Source organism: Gekko japonicus, unplaced genomic scaffold (assembly GCF_001447785.1).
Source record: "Gekko japonicus isolate JY-2015 unplaced genomic scaffold, Gekko_japonicus_V1.1 scaffold678, whole genome shotgun sequence".
Classification (NCBI taxonomy): Eukaryota; Metazoa; Chordata; class Lepidosauria; order Squamata; family Gekkonidae; genus Gekko; species Gekko japonicus.
This window is the reverse complement of record NW_015164685.1, coordinates 270169-290400: the sequence shown is the minus strand read 5'-3', so window position 1 is coordinate 290400 and position 20232 is coordinate 270169. Positions and strand designations below refer to the sequence as shown.

Here is a 20232-nt window from a genome sequence, read left to right as displayed (position 1 = left end):
AGTGCTGAACAGCTTCTGTTCTGCGTCTGAAATCTGAAAGGGGAAGGGGGGGGACCCTCCACTGCGAGCACAAAATGTGGGTTGACATGTCGAGGAGGAGGAGGAGGCTGGGGTCCACATCAGCTGCTGGTGCCTTTATGTGTGTTGCCATGTGAGGGCTGGTTGCCTGGCAACTTGCTCACTGGGCTAAGTTTGGGATGGCGGCACGAGAACAGAAAAACAAGACGCTGCTCTAGGGGAAAAAACCCTCGGCTTCACTGAACGGTTAGCTGAAGATTGGGGTGGGCTGGGGTCATGATGACAACTCGTTCTGGCCCGGCCGTTTTCAAAAATCTCCTGCGTCGCAGAGGGGCCCCTCTTCAAACCACCACCTCCACGCTTAGACATAGACTGTGCCTTCATTCTCCTGCACGGACAAGGCCTTTCTCACGCAGGAGAAAGAGAGACTGCTATTTCTGAAGTGTAAAGCCACCGCCTGGATCTCTGTCCCTAGGACTGCCAACCTCCAGGCGGCACCTGGAGATCTCCTGCTGTTACACGATCTCCAAACGAGCAAGATCAGTTCCCCTGGAGATAATGGTTGCCTTGGAAGGTGGACTCTGTGGCACTGTATCTGGCTGAGCACCCGTCCCTTCCCCAAACCCCACCCTCCCAGAGGTCCACCTCCCAAATCTCCAGGGATTTCCCAACCGGGAGCTGGCAACCCTGGGCCTCACCCATGCTGGGATCACTTCCCTTCCCCTTGTCCTGGAATCACTTCCCCTTGTCCAGTAACCTTCTCAGACTAGACGTTGGGCCTCCCTACAGATCTATACAGTACCAAGGAAGGCACATATTCTTAGCATCCCTTCTGGTATAGGCAGGGGTCATTTCCTGCAGGAGCGCACAGGATCGGAGCTCCGGCAATAAAGAGCCCAGGGCTGAGCCCCTGCCGCCACCCCCCCATCCAAAACAGTCCAGTGGCACCTTTAAGACCAAGTTTTATTCGGGTACAAGCTCTCCCTCCTCTGAGGGGACAGATCTGCTTGTCCCATCCCCCCCCCAATAGCTAGCAATCCAAAACAGTCCAATGGAGCCTGAGCGGTGGGTGTTGCTTTCTGACACACTTCCGGTGGTGTCGGGGTGTGGCATATGCAAATAAATTGTGCTAATTGGTTATGCTAATGAGCTGCACCTCCCCAGGCTACACCCCTAAATCTCCAGGAGTTTCCCAGCAATTCAGCTGGCAACCCTGTGTTCAGGTCCATGACAGACGGAGTTGGAAAAAAGCCCTGTTTGCCTCCGTAACAAACTGGCATTATAGTTATTAATGATTTTGTCATTCTAGAATGTTCTGAATTACACGAGCCTGGTGTAGCGGTTAGGGTGTCAGGCAAGGAAATGGGAACCCCAGACTGAAATCCCCACTCGACCATGGAAGCTTGCTGGATTATGTTGGGGGCACCCATGTAGTCTTAGCCTTACTTTTACCTCACAGGGTTGTCGTGAGAATAAAATTGAGACAGGGAGAATGTAGTAAACTACTTTGAGTCCCCATTAGAGAGAGAAAAACAGGGTATAAATGAAGTAAAATAAAATAATTTTGTTGTGTTGGTGTAGTGGTTAAGTGCGCGGACTCTAATCTGGGAGAACTGGGTTTGATTCCCCACTCCTCCACTTGCACCTGCTGGATGACCTTGGGCAAGCCATAGTTCTGATAAGAGCTGTTCTTGAAAAAGAACAGTTTCTGTCAGAGCTCTCTCAGCCCCGCCTACCTCACAGGGTGTCTGTTGAGAGGGGAAGGGAGGGGAGTGTGTAAGACGCTCTGAGACTCCCTTGGGTAGTGAAGGGCGGGGTATAAATGCAATCTCCTCCTCCTCTCCTCCTCTTCTTCTTCTTCGTCATCTGACAGCCGAAAGGGTGGGGGTGCAGGAGAAAGATCCCAAAGTTCTGTTTTGCCCCAGTCCCCACAGTCGGGGAAGAGACTTTAAATTATTCTGTACTTGCTCAGAGGTACTCCCATTATTGCTGCTTTCTGTTGAGCCTCACAGTGAAAAACGGAGCCCAGGAGTTAATCCTGGTGAAGTGTCTTGGCTGAAATTATGCCCCGGGGCAGGCATTACAGTGTGAGAGGTGGTGTGGGAGTATAGAAGCCATGAGAGAGGTGCACCCCCCCATGCACAGTAAGTGCTTACCCAGTCCAGATGCCCTGTGGTTACCAACCTCCAGGTGGGGCCTTTTACAAAATACAGTGGCCAGAATTTTAACAGTTTTGGGAGGCATCTGTCGGTAGCAGTGGCAGGGTATAATGCCAAAGAGTCCACCCTCCAAAGCAGCCATTTTCTCCAGGGGAACTAAATTCGGTCATCTGAGAGATCGATTGTAATAGCAAGAGATTTCCAGGTGCCACCTGGAGGTTGGCAACCCTAGGATATCACCTTCTTTGTTAGCCTTCCAGTGGGATCTGAATGCCATTTTTGGCATATTGAGATCAGTGGAATGTTGCTGAAGATTTTAGACTGCCCTGATGGTTTGTATTGTCTTTGTTTCGATTAAGCTTTTATTCTTTTATTGCAACCCTGATTCATCCTGCTGCTATCCAGACACACCCGCATAATTCTATATTTTAGCTACCTTTTGGCTCCTTGGAATCTGTCGCTTTCTGTTAGAGTTTTACGGACTGGTTACTTAATAAGACATTTGTTGTAGCTTTAAAGGGGGATGAGGCAGATTCATAACTACTAGGCGTGGAGGCTAAACAGAGCCTCCACATTCAGAGGCAGTAAATCTCTGCATCCTGGTGCCAGAAGGTGACTTCAGGAGACTCTTTCCAGGTCTGGTTTTGCCTCCAAGTCCACAGTCCTGCCGCCCCCCCGCCCATGATTTTGTTTTACAGAAACTAAGGAACGTAAGGCTCAGAAAGATATTTTTTAAAATTAAGTTTATTTAATACATTCTACATACATATCTACATATACGGGCCACAGTGGCTCAGCTGCAGACTGGAAGGTTTGTAGTTTGGCAGTTCGAGACCCGAGTGCTGTGTGACGGAGTGAGCTTTCGTCTCTGGTCCCAGCTCCTGCCAACCTAGCAGTTCAAAAGGAAGAAATCACAAGGAGATTTCTCACAAGCTTTGGTGAGAAGGTAACAGCATTCCGTGTGCCTTGACATTTAGTCATGCCGGCCACATGACCATGGAAACGTCTTCAGACAGCGTTGGCTCCTCGGCTTGGAAAAGGAGATGAGCACCACCCCCTAGAGTCAGGTTCAACTAGCTCTTGAGCAAAGGAAACCTTTACCTTTACAGACATATCACTTCAAACAGAAAAGAAAAAAAAATATTCTGGGGTGTGGAGTAAACTTTAACAGTAAAATTCATAAAAACAGAGACTTATACAATCAAGGGAAGTATCAACAGAAAATCAAGGCAGGGAAGGTCAACGTTACATCTCAGATTTGATAAAAAAATTGTCCCCACCAAATATTTTGGAATCTACCCCATACCACAGGAGAAGGACATCTTCCACACCCTCCTTCCCCGAAGTACCTGGGACCTGCCAACAAAGAACAGAAAAAACTCCAAATTCACTTACAAACTAAGGTAGGTTTTCACATGATTGGATGTTTCTCTACTTATAAAATATCTATCTATCTTCATCATCATCATCATCATCATCATCATCATCTATCTAAGTTTCATTGGTTAGGTATTGCTTGTTATGTTAGTTCGTGTGTAATATAGTTAGTTTTAATTTGAGTATAGTTTTATATTATCCTGTATTTTGTATTACATCAATTTATTCGATTTGCTGTGTAATAATTATTGCAGAACATCTATATTGACGCATTATCATTTGTCTATAAAAATCTCAAAAAACGTTAAATAAAAGAATGAAATATTCCTATAGATGGAAAATTGGAATGCTGGGAGAAGGCTAGATTACATTTGTTTCTACTTGACTTTTCCACGTGCAGAGAATTTTTGCTTTTGACAGAAGGAACATGCAGTCGTGAAATCCCAAAGCGATAGAGTCCCAACTCCAGGTTTACCCGCCTCCCCCGCTCTTTGTGAGAAATCAGCCTGTGAAGCACTTTCCTGTACATAATGGACTTGGCTCATGTGAATGCAGCTTCAGGCTCCTGCTAGATGGCCTTGGGAATGTTTAGTTTGGAGAAGAGGAGATTGAGGGGGGGGACATGATTTGGCTCTTTAAATATTTGAAAGGCTGTCATTTGGAGGAGGGCAAGGAGCTGTTCCAGTTGGCAGCAGAGGACAGGACCCAAAGCAACGGATTTAAATTACATGCAGAAAGGTATCGGCTGGATATTGGGAAAAACTTTTTCACAGCCAGAGTGGTTCAGAGGTGGAATCAGCTGCCTAGGGAGGTGGTGAGCTCCCCTTCACTGGCAGCTTTCAAGAAGAGGCTGGACGAATATTTGCCAGAGATGCTCTAGGCTGGTCCTGCATTGGGCAGGGGGTTGGACTAGATGGCCTGTATGGCCCCTTCCAACTCTGTGATTCTGTGATATATCTGACAAAACACTGCAGCGTGGGTGATTTCTCCCCATGCCGTTCAAGGACTTCTGATGGAGTTCAAGTTGCATTGAATACTTTTGGGCTGTAAAATGAAACAGACGGTTTGTCTCCATGGCTGCAGCACACCGGGGGTGGGGGTGGGGTGGGGGAGGCATAACCATTTGTGCAGCCGCCTGTCACGGAAACACGTTGCAGAAGGCAGAGAGGACGGCAGTGCCGAGACCATTCTTGCAAACGTCAAGTTTGGTCTGACTTGGCTTCTGTTTTTCAGCCAGTTCATATACAATATTTATTTCTTTAATTGCAGTGTTTATAGTCCACCTTTCTCGCTGAGACGCTAAGTGTAAATCCATAACAGTCCCTGCAAAGAGACATCTACTAAGCACCGGGTGGATCGATGCGATCGATGGGAGGTGACATCACATGAACAATGCACTGGGTCCAGGATTACTGAAATCTGAATGAACCCTAGCATATTAGGCATGACACAGAGTGTAGATATAATGGGGAAAAAATATTACAGCAGTGGAAGACAATGAAACGAAGCTGGGTAACGTGTACAGTAAAACTGATAAAATGTCCTATACACAGTGCCTTTTCCCTTTGCAAAGCACCTTCCTGAACTGCTCTGTTACAGTATAGCCCTATTATATATTTCAACAGCAGGCCTTTGCAACGGCAGAACTGGAAAATGGTTGTACTGCAATCAAAACAATGTCACATCATTTGGCTCTCCGCCTTCCTGTAATTTGATTTCCGTCGGTGTTTTGAATCCTCCCGATGGCTTTAATCAAGGCAGAAGAGAAGTACCGAAGCTTCTGGTTAAGAAACCACAAACCATCAAGACTTCAAACTGGCACGACTCCTGTGATTCCCCATCTCCGATCTCATCAACATACCAACTGGGCAGTGACCCTGGATGTGGCACACAGGCCATGAGAGCTAGAAACTTGCCTTTAAAAATGGTTAGGATTCCCACGAAGCTGGATCTCACATTCACGTCCTCTGACTGTTCTGTGGTGTGGGCCAGTGTTCCCTCTAAGCTGAGTTAGTGTGAGCCAGCTCAGTTTCTTAGCCTCCGGCTCACACATTTTTGTCTTCACTCATGCATTTTTGTCTTAGAGGGAGCATTGGAGTGGGCATCACTGTCGCATTCACCCAGCCCTTGGTATGAGAGGGGACGCCAACAGAGATGTTGTCACAGACCCTGCCCCAAAAGAATCCATGTCCAGTGCTCAAGCAAAATCCATGTTATCATCTGCAATATCAGCAGGTGTCTTTATTGGACCAAGAATCACCATTTCCTGACAAACAACCTTCTGGTGAGAAAAATGCCATGCCTCTGAAACCAAATTCCTGTTATGTTGTCTGGATCTTGTATAATTAGTAAAATTAGCAGATAACTTGCATAGCATTAAAAGTCAGAGCAGCTGCCTGCCGTCTTGGGGAGCCGGATCTTGTATAATAAACAAGCAGCAACCGTGACTTAAAAAAACAAAAACAACCAGGCCATAAAATCTACTGGAATACAGTATATACTATTTCCCTAATTTGCATAAGAAGACCTGCATGTATCTAACTTTTTATTGTCAGCTTCTGTGGGCATATGCACAATAAGAGCCCTCTGAGTGGATCACACCAAAGGTCCAGCCCACCCAGCATTCTGCTTCTTTCCAGTCCGTGGCGAGAGACCTGCAGGACAGAGTCAAGTTCATGCTGGAGCTCTAAAGTTTGGAGTTACCACCTCCAAGCAAGGGTGGCCGGCCAGGCTTGGCTGGAGGCAAACTGCAGAACCTCGGAGAGCTCCAAAGCAGACCACTTCTGTTAATGCGCTCTTTACTAGTGGAGAAGGTGCAGGTAAATCCAGTCAAGCCTCAAGAAGTGCTGGACATACCTCGCAGGGTTGTTGTGAGGCTCAAAAGGGAGAGCGGGGAATAACGGAAACCATGTTGGGTCTCCACTGGGGAGAAAGGGTGGGGTAAAGATAAAGTAAATAAAGTGTTTCTGAAATTCACATTCGGAGTTGATAACTCCTGTGCATTTGGTCAGAGTGTCAGACTAGGACCCGAGAGAGCCAGGTTCGAATCTTCACTCTGCCATGGAAGCTTGCTGGGTGACCTTGGGGAAATCACATGCTCTAAGCCTAACCTACCTCGCAGGGTTGTTGTGAGGATGCAATGTAGAAGCGGAGAATGTTGTAAGGAACTTTGGGTCTCCGTTGGGGATCAAAGTAGGATATAAATGAAGTAAGTAAATTAATACATAAAACTTGTTGTAGATTTTTCGGGCTTGGTGATGGTGGTAATGGAGGCTGTTAGGAAGGCATACTTTGTGGGGGGTGGGTTGCCCTGGGGTTCAGCTCCAGAGGATTCCTCCCCAACTTGGACAGGCTATGCAGGCCTGAATCCATGGCTGGTCTGACAGCCCCTCCTCTGTCATTGTCCGGCTTGCTGCACAGAGGCTTGACATTTTCCTGCATTGAGCCAGATCCCCTTGAGAAGCTCCGACACAGAACATGCAAAACAGCATTTCTGCTCTGTTGTTCCGGAAATCCAGGAGACCCTGGCCACATGAATACCAGTACTTCTGGATTCTTCCAAGTGTGAAAGTGCAGCTGCGGGTGGTGTGTGTCAAGTCCCGAGGGGGAAGCGTCCTTTGCACTGGCATCTTACATAGACGTCTGTCAGCTATGAAGGTTGGACTCTCTTTTTTTATTTTCATTTTTAGCATTTGTGTGCCTGGAAGTCATGGCGACCCCCGGTGACTCCTACTTGGGCACAGACGACATTCAGAGAAGAAGAGGAGGAGGAGATTGGATTTATACCCTGCCCTTCACTCAGAGTCTCAGAGCAGCCTACAAACTCCTTTCCCTTCTCCTCCCCGCAACAGACACCCTGTGAGGTAGGTGGAGCTGAGAGAGCTCTGACGGAAATTGCTCCTTCAAGAACAGCTCTGACAGAACTATGGCTTGCCCAAGGTCATCCAGCAGCTGCAAGTGGAAGAGTGGGGAATCAAACCCGGTTCTCCCAGATTAGAGTTCACGCACTTAACCACGACACCAAACTGGCTCTCAATGACTTGATTGTTTGCCTCTGCCTCCTGGCCCTGGTATTCTTTGGGGGGGGGGGGTCTCCCGTCCAATTACTTGCCAGGGTTAGCCCTACTTTAGCTTCCAAGTTCTGACGAGATCTAGGTCAAGGCGAGGTTATACTTTTAATGGGCTGGGTCCTTCCCTTGAGGAAGAGATCTTCTGGTCTAGGGATCCCCAACCGTTTTGAGCCCGTAGGCACCTTTGGAACCCTGACACGGCATGGCGGGAGCAGCAGCCACAAAATGGCTGCCACGGAAAGTAGAGTCAGCCACAAAATGGCTGCCATAGCTTTACTTCAGTCACACTGTTCTGTTGGATGTTGTAACTCTGCATGCAAGAGGACCTGTGAGGGAAAGGGTTCAGGGAATTCTCTCTCACTGGGGTACAGTTGGCCCCACCCTCTCATCGGTTAGATGTTGAACCTCTTTGGCCGTTGTTTGTCTTCTGTTTTTCATCTTATACAGGACCTCTCTTCTTTTGTCTTTTCCCTAGGCTTGGAGCTGTAGCAAGTTAACGTTTCTGAAGCAACCTTTTACAAAATCTGCACAGCCAATCAAATCTCTGATAGCTGTTCAAATCCTATCCACTTCCTAAAAACACTTGGTGGGTGCCAGAAAAAGGTCAGCATGTGCTGTGCTGTGCACAACATGTGCTGTGGCGCCCATGGGCGCCATGTTGGAGACCCCTGTTCTGACTAACAGCTCTTTCTTATCAGGGCACTGCCTTTTTGTGAGGGGGTTGTCTAAGGGGGAATGATCAGTATCCCTCACCATGCTGCAACTTCCAGGATCCTTTGGAGGACGCCACAACAGGTAACATGGTACAAAACTGATAGGTGTGTTTGTATTATTTATTTGCAAAATTTGTATCCCGCCTCTCTGCCCTTACAAGGGCCACCGAGGCAGCCGACGATTTAAAACGTACATGATGGAATCACGTTCCCAAGCCATTAAAACCAGTCCTCTTTCAAACACGCATAAGAAGAGAAGGAGAAGAGATTGGATTTATACCCCACCCTTCCCTACCCAAAGGAGTCTCAGAGCGGGTTACAAACTCCTTTCCCTCCCCCTCCTCACAACACACACCCTGTGAGGTAGGCGGGGCTGAGAGAGCTCTGACAGAAACTGCCCTTTCAAAGACAGCTCTGACAGAACTATGGCTTGCCCAAGGTCATCCAGCAGCTGCGAGTGAAGGAGTGGGGAATCAAACCCAGTTCTCCCAGATTAGAGTCCGTGTATTTAGCCACTACACCAGACTGGCTCATGTAATGAGAACAATTTTTAAAAACAGAGTTAAAATACATACGAAACATAAAAACAGAAATTAAAACATTGGCTAGGAAGGAGGGATCACTGAAGAGATGGCAAAAGGAACAAAAAAAGTCTTCCCCTGCTGGTGGAAGATGGCAATAGAAGGCGAGAGTCGAATCTCCCTGGGGAGGGAGTTCCAGGGATTTGGTGCCACCACTGAGGAAGCCCTCTCCCAGGTGGCGACCCCTCTAATCCCAGAAGGCTGGGGACCCCAGATCAGGGCCCCCCAATATGACTGTAGCGGTCGTGCAGGTTTACAAGGGAGTAGGCAGATCAAGGTGGGCAGCCATGTTAGTCTGCCGGTAGCAGCAGAAAAGAGCAAGAGTCCAGGAGCACCATAAAGACTAACAACATATGTGGCAGGGGAGGAGCTTCCCTGAGTCACTGCTCACTTCTTCAGATACTGAAAGCTCACACCCTTGCCACACATTTTGTTGGTCTTTAAGGTGAAGGGAGCAGGCGGTCCTACACTGTGCATTAGAAGCAGTGTTCCCTCTAAGCTGAGTTCATGTGAGCTAGCTCACCATTTTTTTTAACCTCTGGTTCACACATTTCTGCCCTAGCTCCAGAGCAAACTTGTTCATGTAGTAGCCAAATTGCTCGCTCACAACTTTAATGCCAGTAGCTCGCAAAGTAGAATTTTTGCTCACAAGACTGCGGTCAGGAGAGAGAACAGAGACTTGCCCAAGGCTGCCCAGTCAATCCATGGCGGAGGTGATGTGCCCTCCAATGTCCCAGCTCAGTGCAATCTGCCACCCCCAGGATTGACCCTGCCTCTTCCTTGACTTCTCTCCATCCAGGGCCCATTGTTGTCCTGCCTTTGCTTGGCATTGCTCCACCCTGCCAGTTGCCCAGCCTGGCACATCTCTCTGGAGCTGCTTGCTGGGGCTTGCTGGCCCAGCTATTCACCGATCTCGACGTTCCAGTTCTCCTCCACCACACCCTTCCCCACACTGGCACAGAACCATCTGCTCAGCTCATCTTGCAAGAAGGGGAAGCCCAGGAGCCAAGGAGAAGGGCAGGGACAGGAGCTGCCCAAACCTGCTTTTTGTTTGGGAGATGCTGTGAAGTGGCCAGAGAAACAGTCCTTGGGGGAGGAGGAGGAGGGCTGGCACACTGGCATCTTGCTCCAGAAGGGATTATCCAGCTCAGAGGGGTGTCTTTCTCTTTATCTGAGCAGACCGCACACAAAATGCTCGAGAGGTCAGTTTTCCTCCCCAGGGAGATTTCCAGGCCTGCCTGGCCGTGATCTTTAGAAAAACTAGTAACAACTCTTTTATTCCAACAGACTTTCTGAGAACCACAGGCATTCCCTCTTGCAACACAGAGTGACTGAGGTTTTCTTTATTCATTTGCATTCCGCTTTCATGACGATTCAGAGCCAGAGCGATGCCACGATTAGACTGTCGGACTAAAATCCAGGAGGCTGAGGTTCAAGTCCCACTGCGCTTTGGACGTTTGCTCGGGGGACTTTGGGCCAGTCACACGTTCTCGGCCCACCTCACAAGGTCATCACGAGCATAAAACAGAGGAGAGTAAGAACAACGTAAGCCGCTTTGCGGCTGTGTTGGAGAGAAAGGCAGGGTAGAGAAGAAGCTAAAGAAATAAAGTGTTTAACGTCTCTTAGGTTCAAACAAAGAGAATCCTATCAAGTCTACATCTGAAACGAGGGAAATAAAATTTTATCTTCACGCAGCCAGGCCTGTTGGCTAGGTAAGGAAGCAAGCCCGACACTGAACCCTTGGCCCAAGGCAAACCAGTACAGGATGTTCAAGAAGATAATACTGGCTCCACCCTGTGGTGCCAGATTTCTCCAGCAGTGGTGTTGGGGCTCAAACCAGCCTGGAGATTTTACCCTGTAAAACCAGACAGAGTCCTCACGTATCAATCTCTGATGTCTGGGAATTGCCTGAAGTTATTCAGCAATGAGTTCTTCTGGGCACCGTATCTCCAAAAAGGACATTGCAGAGCTAGAAGAAGTACAGAGGAGGGCAATCCAGATGATAAGGGGGTTGGAACACCTTCCCTAGGAGGAAAGGCCGAAGAGTTTGGGACTTCTCAGTGGAGAAAATAGATGACTAAGCGGGGACCACGACAGAGGTCTCTAAAATTATGCTCGGGGTGGAGAGAGTTGTCGAAGAGAACTTTTTTCTCTCTCTCCCAAAAGACTAGAACTGAGGCCATCCAATGAAGCTGATGGGCAGTAGGTTCAGGACAAGCAAAAGGAAATACTACATTAAAATGTGGAAATCGCTGCCGGAGGATGTAGTGATGGCCACACGAATAAACAGCTTTAAACGGGGATTGGATAGATTCATGGAGGATAGGTCTATCAGTGCCAGGGTTGCCAGGTTAGGCTGGGGGACGTCCCAGGAGCCTAAGGGGGAGAGGAAGGAGGGTCCGGGAGAGGGAACTCCAAAGTGAGTTCCGGGTGAGCTGCCATCACATAATACAGGGCAGGGGTGGCCAAACTTGCTTAATGTAAGAGCCTCATAGAATAAACATCAGATGTTTGAGAGCCGCAAGACATGAACAAATAATACACACATGTTTTTATTGAAAAATATGCAAATTTGCTTTTATTAATATTAAATTGATACGTTTAGTTGGGGAGGGGAGAAAGAGAGAGAGAAAGAAAGGCGGGAAGAAAGTGGAAAGAAAGCAAATAGATAGGGGAGGGAGGGAGAGGTGGAAAGGAAGCAACTTTAATGTTAAATGTGTCCTCCGAGCCCCCCCACCCCTGCCCCCATGCTGGCTAGCTTGGCTTGGAGAAGGGATTTAAAGAGACAAATGCCTTCTCCAAGCCGGGTGGTAGTGGGGGGCTTTGAGAATGCATTTAAAGTTCAAGTTGCTTTCTGTCTCTGCACTGGCTGGGGAAGGGAAGACCAATTGGGGAGGCATGCCTCCCCTTTGCTTCCCCAGCCACTGTAGCGGGAGCCACTCAATATGTGTGAAAGAGCCGCATGTGGCCCCGAAACCACAGTTTGGCCACCCCTGCCCTATGGGGACCAGTCTCCAAAGGGTATAGTGGAGCACCCGGTGGCTATTTCTCTCCCCCCCCTTTTTGATAGCCTTGAAGCAGGGGGAGGGGTTCCAGACCAGGGATTCCCTGCTTCTAGCTGGGGACTGGCAACCTAGTCATGGTGACTGAGGGAAACCTCCACATTCATAGGTACTAATCCCCTGAATCTCAGAGCCAGGAGGCAGCATCAGGGGCAGTCCTTGACCTCTGTGCCCTGTTTTTGGCCCTCCTGAGGAACTGTGTGAGACAGGATGCTGGACCAGATAGACCGCTGGTCTGATCCAGCAGGGCTCTCCCTATGTTCTTATCAGGGGAAGGCCTCGGCTTGTATGCCCTGTTGTTGGCTCTCCAGAGGAACTGGTTGGCTGTTGTGTGAGACAGGATGCTGGACTAGATGGACTCTTGGTCTGATCCTGCAGGGCTGTTCTTATGTTCTTATCAGGGGAAGGCCTCGGCCTCCATGCCCTTTTGTTGGCCCTCCAGAGGAACTGGCTGGCCCCTGTGTGAGACAGGATGCTGAACTAGATGGACCGCTGGTCTGATCCAGCAGGGCTCTTCTTATCAGGGGGAAGGCCTTGGCGTCTGTGCCCTGTTGTTGGCCCTCCAGAGGAACTGGCTGGCCCCTGTGTGAGACAGGAAGCTGGACTCGATAGACCCTCACTGGCCTGATCTGGCAGGGCTCTTCTGGCATTCCAAGCAGATGCTGGAACACTGAGCCACAGCTCTTGCCCCCAAAGCAGGTTGGTTTTCTGATCAAAAGATGGCAAAAAATGTGCCAGGGAAAAGTTTTATTTGAATGGCCACTCCAGGAAACAGTGCAGTAGCTTTACTGTGGAACCAGAAAAATGCTGGGTTTGTATTTCAGCCTCTCCCATGAATTCACCACAGCCTTTAAGGGTCAAACCTCACAAAGTAGATAGAGGATTAAGATCTGGGATGCCCGTTAAGTAACAAAAAGCAGCCATTCCTTGAAGTGGGGAAAAAATAAAATAAATGGCCGTCATGGCGGGTAGCGTTCCCTCTAAGCTGAGTTAGTGTGAGCTAGCTCACAGTCTTTTAGCTTCCAGCTCACACATTTTTGTCTTCGCTCAGGAAGGATGGCTCCAGAGCAAACTAATCTACACAGAAGCCAAATCGCTCACTCACAACTTTACTGCCAGTAGCTCACAAAGTAGAATTTTTGCTCATAGGACCCCACAGCTTAGAGAGAACATTGGTCATGGGCAGGGGGGCTAAATATTGGGTGGGATGTGCTGTCAAGTCACAGCTGACTCACGGTGACCCTGTTGGGTTTTCAAGGCCAGAGACATTCAGAGGTGGTTTGCCATGGCCGGCCTCCACTTTAAGCCCCTGGTATTCCTTGGAAGTCTCCTGTCTACACACCAGGCAGGGCCAACCCTGCTTAGCGTCCCAGATTGGATGAGAATCAAGACCCAAACAATGAAGACCCGAGCGTAATCTCACCTTGCCTTCTGTTCCACAGTCATGCTCGCCAGAGTGTGGAAATGGGTTTATGGGGTGAGGAAGGGAAGGGAGTTCGTGCTTAGGATCCATATCAGGGCTCGGCATCTTTTAAAAGTGAGGAACCAGAGTGGATTAAAATTCAGAGCAGGGGATTGACAGTGAGCCAATATTTTTTAAAAAGTCCATTTGCAGAACTGCGGACAAGTCTGCGAAATCAAACAAGAGTGCAATGGCACCTTAAAGACTAACTACATATATGCAGCCATAGAAGCATTGATGATTTAGAGCTCACTCCCGTGAGACCCATGGGGTGTACTGATGCCTCTGACAAAGGGAGCGGTGACTCACACAAGCTGCTGCTGCTGCAATAAATTTTGTGAGCCTCTAAAGTGCTCCTGGACTCCTGCCTGATTTTGCTGCCACAGACTAGCCTGGCCACTCCTCCGGAATTATCTCTCAAGGCAGACATTGTTGATGCCATGGTTCCAAAGGGAACATGGGCTACCAAAGTGTGAATGTTAAAACTGGGTATGTGCAGTCCATTGTATATGCATGTGTGGGCAATGCTGTAAACAAAACAAAAAAAGCATGTTCTTTGTTGACACGAACACTTGAAACCGCCTTATATACTGATTCAGGAGGGCAGCCATGTTGGTCTGAAGCGGCAGAGTGAAGTCCGAGTCCAGTGGCACCAACAAAGTTTTATTCCGGGTGTAAGCTTTCATGCATATGCAGAAGGGTGCATGCACACAAAAGCTTATACCTAAAATCAGGGGTCATTTTGTAGAAAAAGAGATGCAGGAGCTCATTAGCATAACTTATTTGCATATGCCACACCCCCTGACATCACTGGAAGTGTGTTAAAAGGCAACACCCACCGCTCAGGCTCCACTGGGACTCTTTTGGATTGCTAGCTAGGGGGGGGACGTGCAGATCTGCCCTCGCAGAGGAGGGAGAGCTTGTGCCTGAATAAAACTTGGTCTTAAAGGTGAGTCTGGACTGTTTTGGACCGGGGGGCTGGGGGGAGCTCTGCAACTTACCTGGTTGCTTCTTGCTCTGACTGAGGGCTGCTGGGAGCAGGGGGTGGGGCTTGTTGCATGTGCCCGCCCCCTGGGCTCTTTTCTGCTGGAGCTCTGCTTCTGTGTGCTCCTGCAGGAAATGACCCCTGCCCTGGACTCAAGCTTTTTCGGTCTTAAAGGTGCCACTGGACTCGGACTTTGCTCTGCCTTACACTGGATCACACTACAGGTCCCTCAAGGTCAGGATTGTCTTACTCAGCTGCTCTCCAGGGTCTCAGGTAGAGGTCTTCCATATCACCTACTTTCTGACACACACACCCCCCTTTAAAGCTGGAGATGTTCTGAAACCCGTGATAGATTTTATGGAATGGCACTTCTCTGCATGCTCTCTGCCTCTAATACTGTTGTGATTAGATTCTAGCTTTCGTTCCCATTTGCATGCAGTTAGGAAACCATGTAGTAGTCCTTGCATCAAATAAGCAAAGGATAAAAAAAGAAAAATCTCCTTCTCAAGGTGTGGGGCTGAAATTGCAAGCAATGAGAGTCTCCTTGAGTTATGCACTGCATTGACACTATGTTTCGAGCTCTTATGTACTGGCGCAAATCAGGTGGAACTATGCTTGGACAGCTCTCAATGAAATGAATGGGAGCTGGGGAAACAGTTTCCAAGAAGGCTTTTGTAAAAGAGACCCTCCAGGTAGGGCTGCAACCCGCCAGGGCCATCCAGGTGAGGGGAGCAGTAAGGTACATAGCCAGTTTGGTGTCGTGGTTAAGTGCGCGGACTCTAATCTGGGAGAACCGGGTTTGATTCCCCACTCCTCCACTTGCATCTGCTGGATGACCTTGGGCAAGCCATAGTTCTGATAAGAGCTGTCCTTGAAAAAGAGCAGTTTCTGTCAGAGTTCTCTCAGCCCCACCCACCTCACAGGGTGTCTGTTGTGGGGAGGGGGAAGGAAAAGAGTTTGTAAGCCTCTCTGAGACTCCAGTGAAGGGCGGGGTATAAATCCAATCTCTTCTTCTTCTTCTCTTCTTCTATGTATAATTTTAAACCCCTCTCTGCACCGTTTAACTTGTTCTTTTTCCTGCATTGTTCTCATCTCTACCACGGGGTCTTTTTTAAATCGATAAAAATCGGTATTTTCCCCCTGGCTTGCCAAACACTTGAGAAATGATGCTGGGAAAGCAATCGGATCATTATGTATATTTTCACGGGGGCAGCGACTGGGAATGCACGGTGGGAGGTTCTCTCTTGGCAGAAGGGCGTGTGTTCTCTGCAGAAGGGTCCCTCTTCCAGCGAAAACATTTTAATGAAATCACGATCAGCAGAACTTGATCAAGGCTGACCTCAGTGGGGCAAAGAAGAGCCCCCAGGGTGACGTCTCCAATGCAACAATTGAACAGTCCTGAGATGAGAAGTAAACAAATTATTAATCTAACTAATTGGCAATGGCCACGCATCGTTTTTTCTCTTATTCATATTCTCTCCCTAAATAAGTCTGTTTGGAGAGCAGCAAGTTGAAAATAGGCACAGAAAACAGACGATGAAAAGATAGATACGTTTAGTTTAGTTTATTTCATCTTGCCCCTGCCTTTCTCCCCAAAGCAGTTTATATAATTCTCCTCTCCTCTATTTCAGCCTCACAACAGCCCTCTGAGGTAGGCTGAGTGGGGGACTAGCCCAAGGTCTCCCAGCAAGCTTCCACAGGCAGAGTGGGAATCCGAACCTGGGTCTCCTGGATCCTAATCTGCTAGTCTGTCACAACAAAGGGGTGTGTGTGTGTGTGTGTGAGTGTGTGGAGGGGGATGAGCTGACCCAGTCCTGGGACTCTAACCGCCTCCTCCTAACCCTGGCTGCAGCACCAAGCCATGCCTCCAGAGATGCAGGCCTTTCTTCGGGATATGCTGGCTGGCGGAACTCTGGGATATGCTGGTATAGTGCTTAGTTGGCTTCTGATGCACTTCGGCCCCAAGGTTTAGGACAGTGCTGCTAGGCATTAATGCCAAAAGTACAGGTCCATTTGTCTCACAGGTGACCACTTGATCTTAGAGCCCAGGGAGCGTAGTATAATGCTTAGAGAGCTAGTTTGGTGTAGTGGTTAAGTGCGTGGACTCTAATCTGGGAGAACTGGGTTTGATTCCCCACTCCTCCACTTGCAGCTGCTGGTGTGACCTTGGGTCAGTTACAAGTTCTGTCAGAGCTGCCTTTGAAAGAGCAGTTCTCGAAAGAGCTCTCTCAGCCCCACCTACCTCACAGGGAGTCTGTTGTGGGGAGGGGAAGGGAAAGGAGTTTGTAAGCCGCTCTGAGACTCCGAGTGAAGGGCGGGATATAAATCCAATCTCTTCTTCTTAGAGCACAGTCTTACGCGTATCGTAATTTCACAGGGCAGGGTAGAAGCTTGGAACACAGTGCTTCCATATGTTCTCGTGAACCAAGGAAAACAAATGTCTATTTCTAAAAGGACCACAAATAAACCATTGAATTACTCTATTTTGTATTTATTTCATTCCCACCCTGCCTTTCTCCCTGACGGGGACCCAAGGCGGCTTTACCTCATTCTCCTCTTCTTGGGTGATAGTGAGATATTGAAAAAATGGTATTTAGCAGAGATAAGATGGTCCAGCAGAGCCAGAGTAAAATAATTCAGACTCAGAGTCCATGTGTGATTAAAATATAAAGTTTTTACTAAATTCTAGCATGGGAAGGGTAACTGGGATGAAAATAACAACAGAGCAAAATCTACTACATCCTTACTCTACAAAGACAAAACTAGAAGAGAGTGAGTATGGCTACTCTTCTTGTTCTTCAGAACACCAAAACAAAGACAGAGAGCCATAAAATGCTAATACACCTTGACACTTTAGTCCCAATAAAATTTCTAGATCAGTGAGAAAATTCCCGGACATTCTACATCTAAGGAACATTGGTTACAATAAAAACTTGTGACTTCCTGTGAGTAACATAAACATTTTACCCCAGATATACTGAGTGTTTTCAACTTGTAATACCCAACACCTCTCCTCCATTTTATCCTGATGACAACCCTGGGAGGGGGATTAGGCTGAGAGAGTGTGTGACTGACCCAAGGTCACCCGACAAGCTTCCATGGCATGAGTGGGGATTTGAACCTGGCTCTCCCAGATAACTAGTCCGACAGTCTGAACCACGACACCACACTGGCTCTTTTTAATGACAAGTTTGCCATTCAGACCCTGGATCAAACTCCGGATCCTCCAGAGCCTGGAGGAGTGTACCCGTATTGCCCCACCCTTCTGAGACAGGGAAGGGCTTGGTTCAAAGACCTGCTTGCCGATAACACTTAGTAGGTGGCCGTGGGCTACTCCTCACAGCCCAGCCAACCTCATCAGGTGGCTATTAGGATAAAAAATCAGGTTGCCAGATTTTTTTTTTAAAGTAAATTTTTATTTGGTAATACATATAAATTCATTACACAAGTTCAAGTACACCATCAGAACCTCCAAATTTTAAAGAAAGAAAGAAAGAAAGAAAGAAAGGAAGGAAGGAAGGAAGGAAGGAAGGAGAGAGAGAGAGAGAAAGAGAGAAAGAGAGAGAGAGAGAGAGAGAGAAAGAAAGAAAGAAAGAAAGAAAGAAAGAAAGAAAGAAAGAAAGAAAGAAAATACAGGGTTAAACCAAGATTAGAAAAAAATCATATCTTTGTAAACTGGATTATTCAAAAAAATATCTTTGTTCAGACAGACACTGGATTAGCGGAAACCAAGTTGCTGGGAAATTATCATGGATGTTCTCCGAGTACAGTTGGATAGTGCCAACAGTATTTTCGCCATAATAAAATAAGACCATATACGATTAAACCAAGATTTGAGACCGCCAGAATTTAAGAGGGCCAGGTTCAAATTCTGCCTTGCCATGAAGCCCAGTGGTTTATTTTGAGCTAGGCACTCTCTCAGCCTCTCTTGAGGGGGAGGATATTTAAAAAAAACCCAACACCCTGGTCTGTATAGTCTGATAGAAATGTATTGCAGCCTGCACTTTCCCAGACCGGCTCCCTCAGACTCACAAAGTCTTCATTAATATATATTTGACTAGTGTGATGCCTGTGTGTGTGTGGGGTGTGTGTGTCCCCCCTTCCTGCCTGGGCCCAGCTCAGCTCCTGGCACTGCTGCTGTTGGGCCCAGCACAGATACTGAGCTCTTCTGACGACTGCCCGAGGTAGGTGCTTTCTCTCTGCTTGTGCAGAGAATGTTGTTTTACTTTTGGGGGAATTAACCCCCAGTGTCCTTTTTTTTTTTTTAAGATTCCAGATTTTTTTCCTGCCAATTCGGCAGGTCACCCAAGTTTGCAGAAGAATCTGATTGGGGTCACTGTGACCATGACCTCGATCTGCAGATTTAGGTATCTGCAGATGGGCGCCACACTTGAGAAACAGATACACAGATCCTGTCTTTTACTTATTCTGGACTGCAAAATTCTATACCTGATTTTTTTTTGGGGGGGGGGAGAAGGCCCTGCCAAAAGCTACTCTAAAAGCACCATAAATAATAATAGTATGCCCCTGATTATTTACCATAAGAATTCCAGGGAGGCAGCCACCGTGTTCGTCTGCAGCAGCAAAAATAAACAGCAGTCTGGTGCGGCCAGCAGGGCCAATATAAGCAGTGGCAGACTAGAGCCCGTCTCTTCAGACATACCCTGGAAAGTAGGGTCCCTCCTGGCCAGGGATGGGGGCTAGGTTTGCCTGATCCAGGTCAGGAAACTCCTGGAGATTTGGGGGTGGACCCTGGGGAGGACAGGGACCTCAGTGGGGTACACAATGCCACAGAGCCCACCCTCCAAAGCATCCATTTTCTCCTGGGGGAACTGATCTCTGTAGTCTGGAGATGAGCTGTAATCCTGGGAACCCCCAGGCCCCACCTGGAGGCTGGCATCCCAAGTCGCAGTGGTCAGTTTCTTACTGGCACACTCTACTGGTGGTAGGGTTGCCAGGTCCAGGCTGGGAAATGCCTGGAGATTGAGGGAGGACAGGGACCTCAGTGGGGCACAATGCCACAGAGCACAGCAGCCATTTTCTCCAGGGGAAACGGGTCTGTTTAGTCTGAGAGAGGAGCTGTAATTTCAGGATATCCCCAGGCCCCACCTGGAGGCTGGCATCCCAAGTCGCACTGGCCACTCTCCTGGTGGCGGGGTTGCCAGATCCAGGTCGGGAAACTCCTGGGGATTTGGGGGTGTTGCCTGGGGAGGACAGGGACCTCAGCGGGGTACACTGCCATAGAGCCCACCCTCCCGCCAGAGCCTGCCTTTTCTCCCAGGGAACTGATCTCCGGAGCCCGGAGAGGCGCTCTACTTCGGGGGGGTCGCCAGGCCGCACCTGGAGGCTGGCATCCCTGGCGGGGAAAGGCATTTTTTTGGGGGGGTGAGTCTTCAAGGGTCTCCCGCTCATCCACGCGCCTGTGTCGTTTAGCCAGGCGAGGCAGAGGGCGCCCGCTCCCCGGGTCCCGCCCGCCGGAGGGCCAGCTCTGACGGGGGTGGGGTGGGGTGGGGGGCGTGCCAGGCAGCCCCGGTAGCCCCCGGAGGGGTCCTCGCCCGGCACAACAAGTGCAGGCGGCCAAGGGCGGGGCGTCTTTCCGAGAGGGGCGTGGCGCGGAGGGGGGGGCGTGGCGCGGCGCTGCCTGGCCGGGGGATGGTGCGCGCCTGAACGCGAGGTTGGCGAGTGGCGGCGGCGGCTGCAGATTGGCGCGTCCGGGCCGGGGAGCGCGAAGACGGAGGGGAGGTCCCGCTGGAGAAGAAGAAGGAAGGGGGGTCCCCGCGAGGCGCCCTGTGCTGCCCGCCCGCC

At 49.0% G+C, this 20232-nt stretch overlaps 1 protein-coding gene across 1 annotated transcript in view; it reads left to right on the top strand.

Annotated features, from left to right (window-relative positions):
* The window catches only part of RAPGEFL1 (Rap guanine nucleotide exchange factor like 1), a 141018-nt gene that overhangs the window by 13088 nt on the left and 107698 nt on the right, over nucleotides 1-20232 (top strand). The gene's annotated exons all lie outside the window — the stretch shown is intronic.